Below are 12,964 nucleotides of genomic sequence, written 5' to 3'. Positions count from 1 at the left end.
ATATATATGTATACATATATATATATATATGTATACATATGTATACATATATATATATATATATATATATGTATACATGGTAACACTTTATTTTAAGGTACATCTATTCACCATTAATTAGTTGCTTATTAACATGCAAATTAGTAACATATTGGCTCTTAATTAGTCATTATTAAGTACTTATTAATGCCTTATTCTGCATGGCCTTATTATACAACCAGTAAGCCATTAACTAAGAGTCTTCCCTCAATAACCTCAGAATTATTGCTTATTAGTAATAAGTAAGGAAGTTGTTGTATATGAATTACGATCTCAATATGTTTTGCTTAGTATGGACTTTATAAGGTGGTAGTACCCCAAGAATAGTTATTCTCCCTTAATACCACTTAGTGAATATGGTCTGTTCTTACATAACAAAACACAAAACTACAAATGTTAATAGTGTCCAAATAACTCTAAATTAAGTCTTTGTTACTTAGAATATGTTCCCATACTAAAGTGACATCTTGATCATTACTAATTCACTAATAGTTGAACACTTATTAACCAACACATGTTCCCTAATCTAAAGTTGCCTCCTTTTCACAATTAGTTAATATATTATAGCACATAACTACTGCAATAAACAAGTGATGGGTTACACCTTTGAAAAAATGGATCTATCTATAGGTTCCCTCTCATTCAGTGGTAGAATAACAAAGACAGCACAAGTACAAATACCTCATTTATTAAACCACTGGTTCAGGTTTTCCCAAGGCTGACAACAAATACTGCTCGAACAGGTAATGGGGTCTTCCTGAAATTTCAAACACTGACAACTGTATCAGTGTATGTAAATATGTCATACAATATGATATCAAATGTATAAGCAGGTCATACTGTATGATAATACAGGTACTCTATTGTTGAAAAACACTGCACAATATAAAGTACAAAAATACAAAAAATTTAAATCTAAAAAATATAAAACCTGCACAGCTCAACATGACTTGTCAAAGGTTAGAACAAATGTACTGAACTGTACAAACATTGCACTTCCACAGCCTAAACTTGCTCTATAATTACTGCATCAGGTGATTTATTCCCCTGTGCACAAATATTTCACTTTTCTAATACAATATAACAGAATTTTAACTGAACAAAGAAGCTCAAAGAACAAAGGAGTTGGCATTTGGCCTTCATGTCCATGATAATAGCCTTTCCTCAGAGGTAACAGTACATTTAGTGTGTCTAAACTTTTGAGTGGTAGTATAAATATCAACTTGATATCTTTATCTACATTTCAGACAGGTTTCATACTGGATATTTTTTCCTAATGTCATGCAAAAGCATTCCAAGTGTTCCGTTACTGTGATGGTTTCCACGCCAATAAGTCCACTGAATTACATCTAAGTGATCCCTCAACAGTTTTTGTGTGCGGTTCCCTCTTTGTCTCCAGATAGTTGACTTGCAAATACCCAAAAATCTCTCCAGGTTTTGTGTATGTGCACCTGTAACAGGGTCAACAAAAAAATCTTGATGGTTGACAGTCAGGTGATTGTAACCTTCATCCTGAAGACGGCGGTAAGATCTCCACCCATCTGAAATGACGGAGCTTCCACGACGAACGTGCTTCTTTATTAGAGGCAAGAGATGCCTGGCTGAACGGTGATGCACAATCTTAAGAATGGGTCTCCTCCTGTCATCCTTAATCCCTAGCATTCCGAACACCCAGGAACTCCTGTTGCTTGCCCGTCCTCTGTTGTACTGAAATTCACAAGACTTAAAATACTTAAAAATGAGGACAATGATTCTGCAATAATGGTGGGAAATGGGAGAGAACATTACATTTTACATTACAGTCATTTAGCAGACGCTTTTATCCAAAGCGACTTACAATAAGTGCATCAACATTGGTAATCAAAAGAACTACTAGTCACCAGAAGTCATAAGTACATCTCCTTTTCCAAACAAGCATCTAAGAGCCTGAAGCAGAGCATAACTCAGAGCCAAAGTACAGAAACAAGAGAAACAGTTAGTGCTATAAGTAGTACGAATACAATAAGTGCAACAAGCTAGTAAGAATACAATAAGTGCTAAGTGGAAGGCTCAGGGTAGCACTTCCTGAAGAGGTGGGTCTTCAGCCTGATGAAAGATGGGCAGCGACTCCGCTGTCCTGACGTCAGTGGGAAGTTCATTCCACCACTGTGGGGCCAGGACAGAAAACAGACGTGACCGGGTCGATCGGCCACCAGGACCTCTGAGCGACGGGGCGACCGATCGCCCCGAGGCAGCAGAGAGAAGTGGTCGGGCGGGGGTGTGAGGCTTGACCGTGGCCTGGAGATAGGAAGGAGCTGTTCCTTTCACTGCCCTGTATTCTAGCACCAGAGTCTTAAACTGGATGAGCTCTTACAAGTAGCCAGTGTAGAGAACGGAGAAAGGAAGTTGTGTGGGAGAACTTGGGGCGATTGAACACCAGGTGAGCTGCGGCTTTCTGGACAAGCTCCAGAGGTCTGATGGCCGACGCCGGGGCTCCGGCGAGTAGAGAGTTGCAGTAGTCCAGGCGGGAGATGACAAGAGCCTGGATGAGAACCTGCACCGTCTCGTCAGTCAGGAAGGGACGAATCCTCCTGATGTTGTAGAGCAGGAATCTGCAGGAGCGTGAATAAAACATAAGTCAAAAATTCAAAAGTTCTCTTTAGCTTTGGAGTAGTGGTGCATGTTTACAAATATTGAACTGTTCTGGGGTGTAGGAATAATGTAGTTTCTTAAAACTGACATTCCCCTCGATTGCATCAATGAACTACAATGTATCTTATTCCATAATGCAGTAGTTACTTCTCGAGATACAGGAGATACACCTCCAAGCACCTCAGGCAAAAACAGGTTTATATTGTATATTGTCTCTATTGACAGTAGCTGAGTTTAGCACAGACTTAACCAATATCAAATACACGTTTTTAGACACAAAATCTTGTATTTGGCATCAAAGTAATACTCATAAGTGTAACTTTCATACCTTTCTTTTATGGCCAAATTTGCTTTCATCTATCATAACAATCTCTGCTCTTTGTCCAACAGTCTGCTTGCCTCCTCTTCTCATTCCTGATTTGCAAACTCTCCGCAGCTTGTCTGCAAGTTTACTCAGAGTTGCAGAACTCCGAGTAATTCCTTCCTGCAGCATGTCCACTTGTCTCAGTCGAAGGCCTTGGGCAAATCTGTAATAGATCAACCAGATAAATATTTCAATGATACAATTTAGAAGTGGGTGGTTAAAACCAATTTCTTAAGTTGTCATTAGTCTTTTTATAACCATAATTATAACCAGGGTGCGATTTGTGAAAAAACCAGAGGGGGGGCTAATTTTGAGAAACATTTTATTCAGAAAAATTACCACACAACAGTGTGAAAACATGAAAACTGTTGATTCTTGTGTAGATAAACCTTACACTTAGGCTACATAACGTAGGTGGTAGGCCTATTTTGAACGTGAACGTAACCACTGCATTTGCAGAAATATTTTCTCAAAATATTGTTTTTAAATTTGCCAAATAAAAATTTAATTTTAATTCTTTCCCGATATCAGTTCAACAGAAAACATGAAATACCACAATGTGCTGTCAAGATGTTTGTTTTTTTTAATGGTTAATCGGGTAGACTATAGGTCAGACTATGAAATCAGTCTGCTCTGATGACTCACTTCACCCTCTCGCCATTTAGCGAGAGAGTGAAGTGTCGCTTCGCCATTTAGCGAAGAGACACGGCTCAATGCAGCACCCAACCATAGTTTCGGGGGGCGAGGGATTAGCAAGTGACCCCGCGGCCTGGGAGCTCTCCTCAGCCAGGGAGATGCTGCTGTCCACCATCCGATCAGCAATGTCAGATCTTGTTTCATCTTCTGTTATATTTTTTTCTCTGAATTTTTTGTTGTGGTCCTGTAAAATATGACGATATGCTGCTCTGGATTCTTTTAATTTTTTTCTCCATTTGATTTAAGCTTTTGTTTTGGCGCGGATGACGCAGACAGGAAGTTGGACTTGTGAAACGCAAGAAAATCCGGTTGGTTTTCAAAATAAAACTGCTTTCTGCGAGCGCGACGCCTCTGACTCGCTCCCGGTAGATCAAAATCACAGCACAATCAAAATGAACACGGAACCTTTGTATTTTGGTTGTTAATAATTACGATGTAAAAAGTGAAATACTTTGGGTGGGGGGGATAAATTTTGTCCCCACCGAGGATAAAAATAATTCAGCAGAGGGTAGGACGTGTAAACCAGAGGGGGGGGGAAATCGCACCCTGATTATAACCATAATTTCTCATTTGCAGTCCCATTTGCAGACACAGCAGATACTCATAGCCTGAATATAAGAGTGTATTTAACCTGAAACAACAAATCTCAAAAGCAAAGTAGGGTGAAGAACATTCCCTATATGAGGGGAGGAATGGAATAAAACCCCAAATCAAATTAAATCTGCTGTATCTTTGAAGAGTTTAAAGAAAAAAAGAAAAAATGGATACTGAGTAAATTAGCATAGTGAAGTGTCTGTTTAAAAAAGTTAAGTTCTTTTGAGACAATTTCCAGGAACCACCTATATATACATATATATATATGTATACATATATATATATATATATATGTATACATATATATATATATATATATGTATACATATATATATATATATATGTATACATATATATATATATATATATATACATATATATATATGTATACATATATATATATATATATATGTATACATATATATATATATATATATATGTATACATATATATATATATATATATGTATACATATATATATATATATATGTATACATATATATATATGTATATATATGTATACATATATATATATATATATGTATACATATATATATATATATATATATATATGTATACATATATATATATATATATATGTATACATATATATATATATATATGTATACATATATATTACATATATATGTATACATATATATATATATGTATACATATGTATACATATATATATATATACATATATATATATATATGTATACATATATATATGTGAATACATATATATGTTTACATATATGTATATATATATATATGTATACATATATATGTAATATGTATGTATATATGTTTGTATATTTGTATATATATGTGTATATATATATATACACACATATATATATATATATATATATATATATATAAAATGTGACATTATAATGGTATATATATTATTATAATGTCACATTCCAGCTGCATTAACAAACTATTTTGTGGTTTTCTGAGTAATATAATAAAGAATGACATTTAAAAGGGTTTTAATGATGGAAACAGTGAATTATTGTGGATATGGCAGAACATTGACTGTTGTTGTAAATCCATCAAACTTAGTTTTGTTGCCCCCCAGTGGAACGTGTTGGCTCTGCACTGATTCTGATGACATATCAATAACATAACAGACACACATGTAAAAAGCACAAACATCAACCAATGAAGGAAAGTGGATAAAACATCAGTGTCCTTAAAAACACAAGTCATGATGTTTAGATTCAAGTGTAAGAATAGACTGAGTCTAAATGAGAGTAAATTCAGTCAGAGCTCAACGTCTCATATTTAATGCTTTGTTGACCGACCAGCCGGTTTAATCAGGACTATAATATCTGAAGTGTTTATTACGTGTGTCATATGTGGACAGAGAGAGAGACCAGTGTTAGAAACCAATGAAGTCGGTCTGGACTCACCTGGTGCTGCAGTCGCCATAATGTCACTCTGAACCTCACAGAATCATTTAGCAGCAGTATGAAGAACCTGAACCAAGAATCCATACAATTCAATCATCTTTCAACATATTTCATCAGGTCAAAATGGGAGATGACATTTTGCTGTAGTTTGGTCTGTGTTCTCACAAAAGACATTTCTAGTTGAGTTACATTATTGCCTCCAACAGCAGCGTATTGACGTCATTGTCACGTAACTTTGATTATTATGGTTATGTACCTCCTCTTCCTGGTTCTTCACTTCAACTCCTGGAATCTAAAATGGCGTCTTTACCTTTCACAATAAAGTGACATAAACATCCTATCTTCATAGATTTCTCTCATTGAACTCTGGGAAACATAAAGACTTGAGAACGAAACCCAGATAATTGAATGTATATGATATGATGTGTATTTCTTGCATATTGTTTGTTGACTTCCGCCTCAAACAGCTGAACTCATCTGAAGTCATTCTTCTTTCAATGTCACGTGTTGATGTTTCTTAAAGCTCAGCTTTCCGTTTCAAACACTTTTAGCTCTCGTGAACTAAACGTCACCTTAAAGTTACTTTAATTATGTAACGTTCTGTTTATTTTCATTTCATGTTCATGATCTTAAACAGCTTCAAAGATGACGTGAAAGTCCGACTCGTTTGTTTCAGACACATTTCTCTGCTTGACGTTTGAAAAATAATCGGACTTCAGAACAAAAACAAACTAAATATTAAAACGCATTTAGTCGCGTATCGTTTATTGTCGCGCATGTAGTGACGTAATGTATCCAGCTGAAGCATGAACTAATACTTGCTGCTGATCGACAATACTGATGGATTATTCTGTCATAATTACCTTTGAATCGAGTTTAAATCCGTCTGATGTTCCGTCGCTGTTTCAGACGATATGAAGTGAAAGTAGTTCAGAGAGAAGAGGAGAAAAAACAAACCTCCAGAAGAAATGTCAGGATCTGATCTGACAACAGATTACATCTCCACTGTTGACTTCAGCTTCATGAGGCTCCTGTGTTTCACTGTGAAACTGTGTTTTACTGTGAAACTGTGTTTTACTGTGAAACTGTGTTTTACTGTGAAACTGTAGGCTCGTTCGAGTTAAACTGCGCCACAACTGGAACGCGGACAGAGCAGGCGGAAAAGAAGGGGGCGGTGACAAAAAACTGCGTTAATGTCGGACTGTTTTCTTCAGCCGCCTTCACGGAATACACAGGAAGTCACTGGATAGTTTACATCCTGTTCGTTACATCTGTAGGCTACCTGTAGTCTTCGGACTGAAGAAATAGCGTTTGCTTTCTTGATCGCCGATGAAGTTGAGGCAGAAGAGATCCCTCTACTTTTCCACGGAGTTGGACTTGGACGGAGAAGGTGATTTGTTTTATGTGAATATTTAAAATGAACCAGAACATAGGGCCACGTTTAAGAAAGTCAATTTAGCATCGTATCCTTATGTTTAATGATTCTCCAATGTTAGGCAAATTATACAACTAAAAGCAGTAGAATAATCAAGGAATGTAATTTAAAACAATTCGTATGTTTTATTATTTATTATTATTATTTATTAAAGGATGTCATTGTGGTGAAACATGGTTTTCATGATTCAATAACTGCTCCCTATATGGTTAAAGAGTTCTTTAGAATTCTATAAAGAATCAGCTTCATTCTTCTTCTTCTAGGTTGGTTCCACAAATACCCCATTAGTGGAGGAGGTGGTTCCTCTATAAAGAACTCTGACTTCAGAAGTCATTTCAGGCTCTCAAGAGGACAAGAGAAGGAATCTGATCTACAGCGTTTCAAGGCTGAATATAATCACTGATATTCGTCAGTTTGAGTCTCTTCTTTGCTAACTAGGACCTTATGACTACAATGGGACCACACTACATGAACAGACAGCAAACCACACCACCTGTCTGTGACAGTGTTCTGTCTGTGGACTCTGTCTCACCTGGAGTCATGTAGGGGTGAGCAGACAGATTCAACATTTCAACACATCTCCATCCCTTCTGTTCCCTGGTCACTACACATGTGTCTCATCACATGTTGTGTCCTACAGGGGAAGCACTCCACACGTCCCAGTTACACTTTCAAACAGCTGGATTTCCAAATACAGTCTGTGCTGTCGATGGATGTCACATTCCCATTGTTAGACCACAATGCAACAGTCCCATAGCCTATTATAACCGGAAACAATTCTACTCCATCATCCTCACTGGATTCTGTGACAGTAAGCGGAGCTTCTGTCACGTCAATGTAGGTCACCCTGGTAGTTGGCATGATGCCAGAGCATTTCGCAACACTGATGTTGTACGTTTTTTGGAAGAGGATCCTCAGGCCCCGGTCCCAGAGGGAATGCACATCATCGGTGATTCAGCTTATCCTCTTTTGAGAAAACTGATGAAACCCTATTGGGATAATGGCCACCTAACCGCCAGGCAGCGGCGCTTCAACCAAAAGCTCACTGCCGCTGGTGTGGCCATCGAGCATGCTTTTGGCCTCCTGAAATCAAAATTCAGGAGACTCAAATGTCTGCACATGAAGGAAGTGACAAGTATCAGTGCAACTGTCACAGCATGTTGCATCCTTCACAACATTGGTTTGGAGTCAGGTGACCAACTTGATGAAGATGAGCAGGGTCTCCTTCATCAACTTAAAGACATTGATGATCCACATCCACCACAGCCCAACCACCAAGATGCATCTCAGTACAGAGACATGATCTGTGCCCAAATCTAAGGACAGTATACACCTTCACAATACTTTTAGTTTCGGTTTTCTTTACACATTTTTGTGAGCTGGTGTGCAGGATGCCACAGGGTGATGGGAGGCACTTCAGGTCAAATGCAAAGTAGAAATGAACCTCGTAATATTTGAAAGACATTCCCTTTTGATTGAAGTGCCTCTACATCATCAAGACTTCTGCTGTGCCTCCACGTGGCAGCTCATGGTAACTGGGTGCAAGAACCCAGGCAAAATCAGCAGGGGATCGTCGAGTAGTGGGTATACTGGTTAGGGTGAACCAGCCAAACACTGCTAGTTTTGTAGAGGTAGTTTCTTAATGAAATTTCTCAAAAACACAGACACATGAATATGGGTAAGCATTTTTTATTTTCTGTTGATTTCTTGCAGTAGTGCTATCATTTCTTGTTGCCGTTTCAGCATTTGACCCATACATGTCAGCATTTTCTTTTGAAATCTCTCTCCTCTCTTTTAGCCGCCTCCACCTCGCCAAGTCCGGCCTCACCAGTGACTCCAGTGCACTTGTCCTTCGTTCGGCGTGGGACGGGTAGGTCTCTTGAAAGGACTGTTGCCTGCTGCCTTTTTTCCTCCTAGGTGCTCTGTTGGGTTGCGTGGCAGTCGAAGGACCGGGTCGCCGTTCGTCAGCCGATTCCACAGTTGATGGCATCTGACTGGGGAAAAGTGGTGTTGAAAGGACCGTCCCTGGAGGTGCGCTCCCCACCCCGGGGCCACCAAATATTTCATCCATTTGCTGTAAAAGGACACAAACAGGATTCCATTAAAAATCAGATGTACAAAGTGGTTATTTCAAGTTTGTCTGCAGAGATACCACCACGTTACATAGTTAAATTGTAGGGGGCAAAATACTGACCGGGGAAAATGGAAGATTGATACGAAGAGAGTCCAGCTAACATTTAAGATGTGTACACAGAACAAGCACTTACCAAGTAGTATTCCCAGGTGATATTGCCCTCTCCTGTTGCCCGAGATCGGTCTTTGGCCCTTTTGTATGTTGTCAGCGTGTTTCCCAGTTTCTTCCTAATTTTGTCGTTGTTGGATTTGTAACCTTTGGCATTAAAGGCGTGTTCCAATTTCTTGTAAAATGATATTTTATTGCGGTGGTACAAGTTTTTGTAAGTCATTGTAAGCTGAAGTAGTAATAGTGTGGTCCGGTGTTTGAATTCTGTAAAAACAGAGTAATGTTAAAAACCATTCATATTTATTATAATCTATTACAAAACAAGACGCTATACCTGTCAGGGATTCGTGGCATTCTGGCTGCAAGGATGGCAACGGGCCCAAGCTGTCTGCAGAGGAGGACCGTGGTGGTTCTGGGTTTGTTTCAGTGAGGCAAACAAATGTGGCTGCTGGCTGGGTCCCAACCTGACTTAAGGCGGGGGAAACTGTAGGCCTGGGCACAGGAGTGGGGCAAAGAATGAAATTGGCTGCTGGCTGGGTCCCAACCTGAGCTAAGATGGGGGAAACTGTAGGTCTGAGTGAATGTTTGAGGTTAATGAGGGAGGAAGACAAGAGGCTAGGTGACAACACTGTTTGGAATAAACATCTGAAGCATTGCCATTTGTGAATTTACTGCAGAGAAAGATAGTCTAAACACTTAAAAGAATTATCCCTGTGCATTTGATTATTACTATTTATAATAATTACATGATTTACCTTGATTGGGTCCTGCAGCTCTTAGTTGCTCCATTAAGTTCATGGCAAACGTGGGATCTGGAAACAGATCTAAGGTAATGATGGCCATCCAAACGGACAAACAAATAACTAAGTTATGAAGGTATCATACTTGTTTTTACTCACCAGTGTTTGTCACTCGATCACGGAGCCTTCATCATCCTTCAAGATAACCGTTAGTTTGTCCATTGTTGCAGGTTTAGCTGAGGTCCTTTAGGGGCCTTTATTTACCCAATTGCTTGACAAGAAATGACCACAGACCTGCTCGAAATGGAGCAGGTCTCCTGTGGAGGAGCCCATTACAATTGACAACAGATTGTGGCCATCACAGTGATTGCTGTTGTGTGTGTGTGTGTGTGTGTGTGTGTGTGTGTGTGTGTGTGTGTGTGTGTGTGTGTGTGTGTGTGTGTGTGTGTTGTTGATTTTCCAGATGATGATGTGGAAGATATTTTATATCTCCAGTATATACATGTTAGAATTGATAACATTGTATGTAATATTATAAGCAACTTATGAGCAGTCTCAACATAATTTATTAGTATATATTTCCATTTTGTTGTAAAATCACACACACACACACACACACACACACACACACACACACACACACACTATTCACAGATGAGCTCTGTGTAAATTGGACACTCTTTCGTTGAACAGGTGTTTGTGATCGAACCAGTGGAGTCAGCTCTTATACAAAATAGAGATTTGTGAACTGCATGACTGTGTTCAAAATACATCAGGTTGGATGTAGGCTTTCTCAAAAAACATATTTATTTACAGATGCTAAATAAATAACCTTATTATTATTATTGTTATTATTATTATTGTTATTATTATTATTATTATTATTATTATCAGCCACATCGTTGCACAAAATGAGACTGTTGGCCAACAATCTAGTGTTAAGTATTACAATTAATTACACAAAATTAGGATTTTCTACAAAACGTGTTGTTTGGTGTCAAATCTAAGAGCCAATCAGCTCTTTGATCCGAAGACAGACAGAAGTTTCCCATCATGCACTGGGGTCCCGCAGTCGGTGGAGAGCAACTCTGCAGCGCCTGGCTCTGAAATCTGCGGCCGCCTCGCTCACGTGAGGTTAACGTTGCACACGTTTTCATGACGTCACATCAAGTCGGACGCAAATCTACCCAGCATGCATTGTGCGCCGATCGCCGGTGATCGATTCTGCGCATGCCTGGCTTATGTCGAACGAGCCTTGTGTTTTACTGTGAAACTGTGTTTTACTGTGAAACTGTGTTTTACTGTGATACTGTGTTTTACTGTGATACTGTGTTTCACTGTGAAACTGTGTTTTACTGTGAAACTGTGTTTTACTGTGAAACTGTGTTTTACTGTGATATTGTGTTTTACTGTGAAACTGTGTTTTACTGTGAAACTGTGTTTTACCATCCATCAGTCCTGTTAGCAGGGCTGGGAAATAACGTCATATCAGGGACGTGCGGTCAGGGGAAAAGTACAAAAGAAATAATGCTGAAATAAAATACATCTTCATATTTCTCTACTGATCTGTGTGTGACGCACACAAAGTGTATGGTCACATTTTTGTTGTTTGATGAATATTTGATTCATGCTATTTGAACGTATTTCTGTGATTCGCTCATCATAATAAAACGTCCTTTAGAAGTGTATTACTATCTATGTCCAGTAGGTGGCGGTGCAGCGCTGTGGTTTCGCCTCGCGGCCCGAGACTAGGATGTGCGCGTGCAGCGTCTCCTCACAGCTTGAGAAGACGTTGAAGGAAGAAGACACACGTCTGTCTCAATGAGTTCCTCTTCTCTCAGGACTACAATCTGTTATCAGGCTCTTTCAGGCTGGGACCTGTAACGTGCTATAAATGTAGTTCATGTATGATTCCAATCATTTCAATCATTGGTATCATCAGAACCTCTGAATGACGTCATGTCCTGTTCAAACAGAGGAGACAGTGAGGTGAGACAGGGACCAGCTGTTCCTCTCCTCACTGTGAATCCTCACTAACTGTTGAGTCTTTTTCTGTCTCATTGTTTGTCTCCACTGTAATATCTGTAGACTCTTTTATTAGACGTCCTTTCTTTACATAGAATCATGTATTTCACGTCTGTGTAGAACATGTTTAGTGTTCTGATCTGACATGAATTATTACATTATTACAGCTATTTTAAAAGTTAAACCTCAAGTTTAAAGTTAACACTGAATCATATTTTAATTTGGAGTTTAACGTTTTTATGAAACATAATTAATATAGGGTTAGAGTAAAAACTAAATTGACGTTTAAAAGAAGGTTTGAATTAGTTCTTTCTTCATTTCAAGATTTGATGCAACATTATTTATGGTGAGAATATGATTTCATAGTTTAATAACTCATTCTTTTCTGCTTTAATAGCAGCATTACACAATACAGGACTGTCTGGTACGACCTGTGAGTACATTTTCATTATGTGTCTTTAAATGTTTATCACAGTTATTTCATCTTAATAATTCTAAATTCTGAATATGTTCCACTGTAAAGTAGCCTTTGTTGCTCCTCTCAGGTTGACAGTTTTGTTGATGGTGACTTCACTAATAATTGTTTTGGGTTTTTAAATGATAATGAGTGGAGTTTTGATTCCTTTTTATGAACATTTTGAGTGTGTTACAGGAGAATATTTTCCCCATGCGGCCTCTGATTAAAAAAACATCACACTGAACTGTCCACTTCAAGAGACACTGAAGCATTTCTTGAGAGAGAGGACATGGATACATAGATGGAGCATGATCAGATGG

General features: G+C 38.4%; 4 long non-coding RNA genes across 4 annotated transcripts; 1 reads left to right on the top strand and 3 right to left on the bottom strand.

The window, feature by feature from the left end:
* Positions 1–711: 711 nt before the first annotated feature.
* LOC137866811 (uncharacterized) lies at positions 712–6,805 on the bottom strand. The gene is made up of 4 exons (XR_011102133.1): positions 6,609–6,805; positions 5,746–5,812; positions 2,999–3,197; positions 712–2,630 (listed from the first exon to the last, which is right to left on the bottom strand). It is a non-coding gene; the product is annotated as an uncharacterized lncRNA (long non-coding RNA).
* Positions 6,806–6,839: 34 nt separating this feature from the next.
* LOC137866812 (uncharacterized) lies at positions 6,840–9,597 on the top strand. Its single transcript, XR_011102134.1, has 2 exons — positions 6,840–7,135; positions 7,444–9,597. It is a non-coding gene; the product is annotated as an uncharacterized lncRNA (long non-coding RNA).
* On the bottom strand, positions 9,176–9,838 carry LOC137866813 (uncharacterized). Its single transcript, XR_011102135.1, has 3 exons — positions 9,757–9,838; positions 9,448–9,686; positions 9,176–9,254 (listed from the first exon to the last, which is right to left on the bottom strand). It is a non-coding gene; the product is annotated as an uncharacterized lncRNA (long non-coding RNA).
* Positions 9,836–10,410, bottom strand: LOC137866815 (uncharacterized). The gene is made up of 3 exons (XR_011102137.1): positions 10,322–10,410; positions 10,178–10,234; positions 9,836–9,914 (listed from the first exon to the last, which is right to left on the bottom strand). It is a non-coding gene; the product is annotated as an uncharacterized lncRNA (long non-coding RNA).
* Positions 10,411–12,964: the final 2,554 nt, after the last annotated feature.

This window comes from Cebidichthys violaceus, unplaced genomic scaffold, assembly GCF_023349555.1.
Source record: "Cebidichthys violaceus isolate CVI_PGR_0920_01 unplaced genomic scaffold, fCebVio1.0.p SCAF_9, whole genome shotgun sequence".
NCBI classification, from domain to species: domain Eukaryota; kingdom Metazoa; phylum Chordata; class Actinopteri; order Perciformes; family Stichaeidae; genus Cebidichthys; species Cebidichthys violaceus.
The sequence above is the reverse complement of the archived record's forward strand: the minus strand, read 5'-3'. Positions and strand labels throughout refer to the sequence as shown.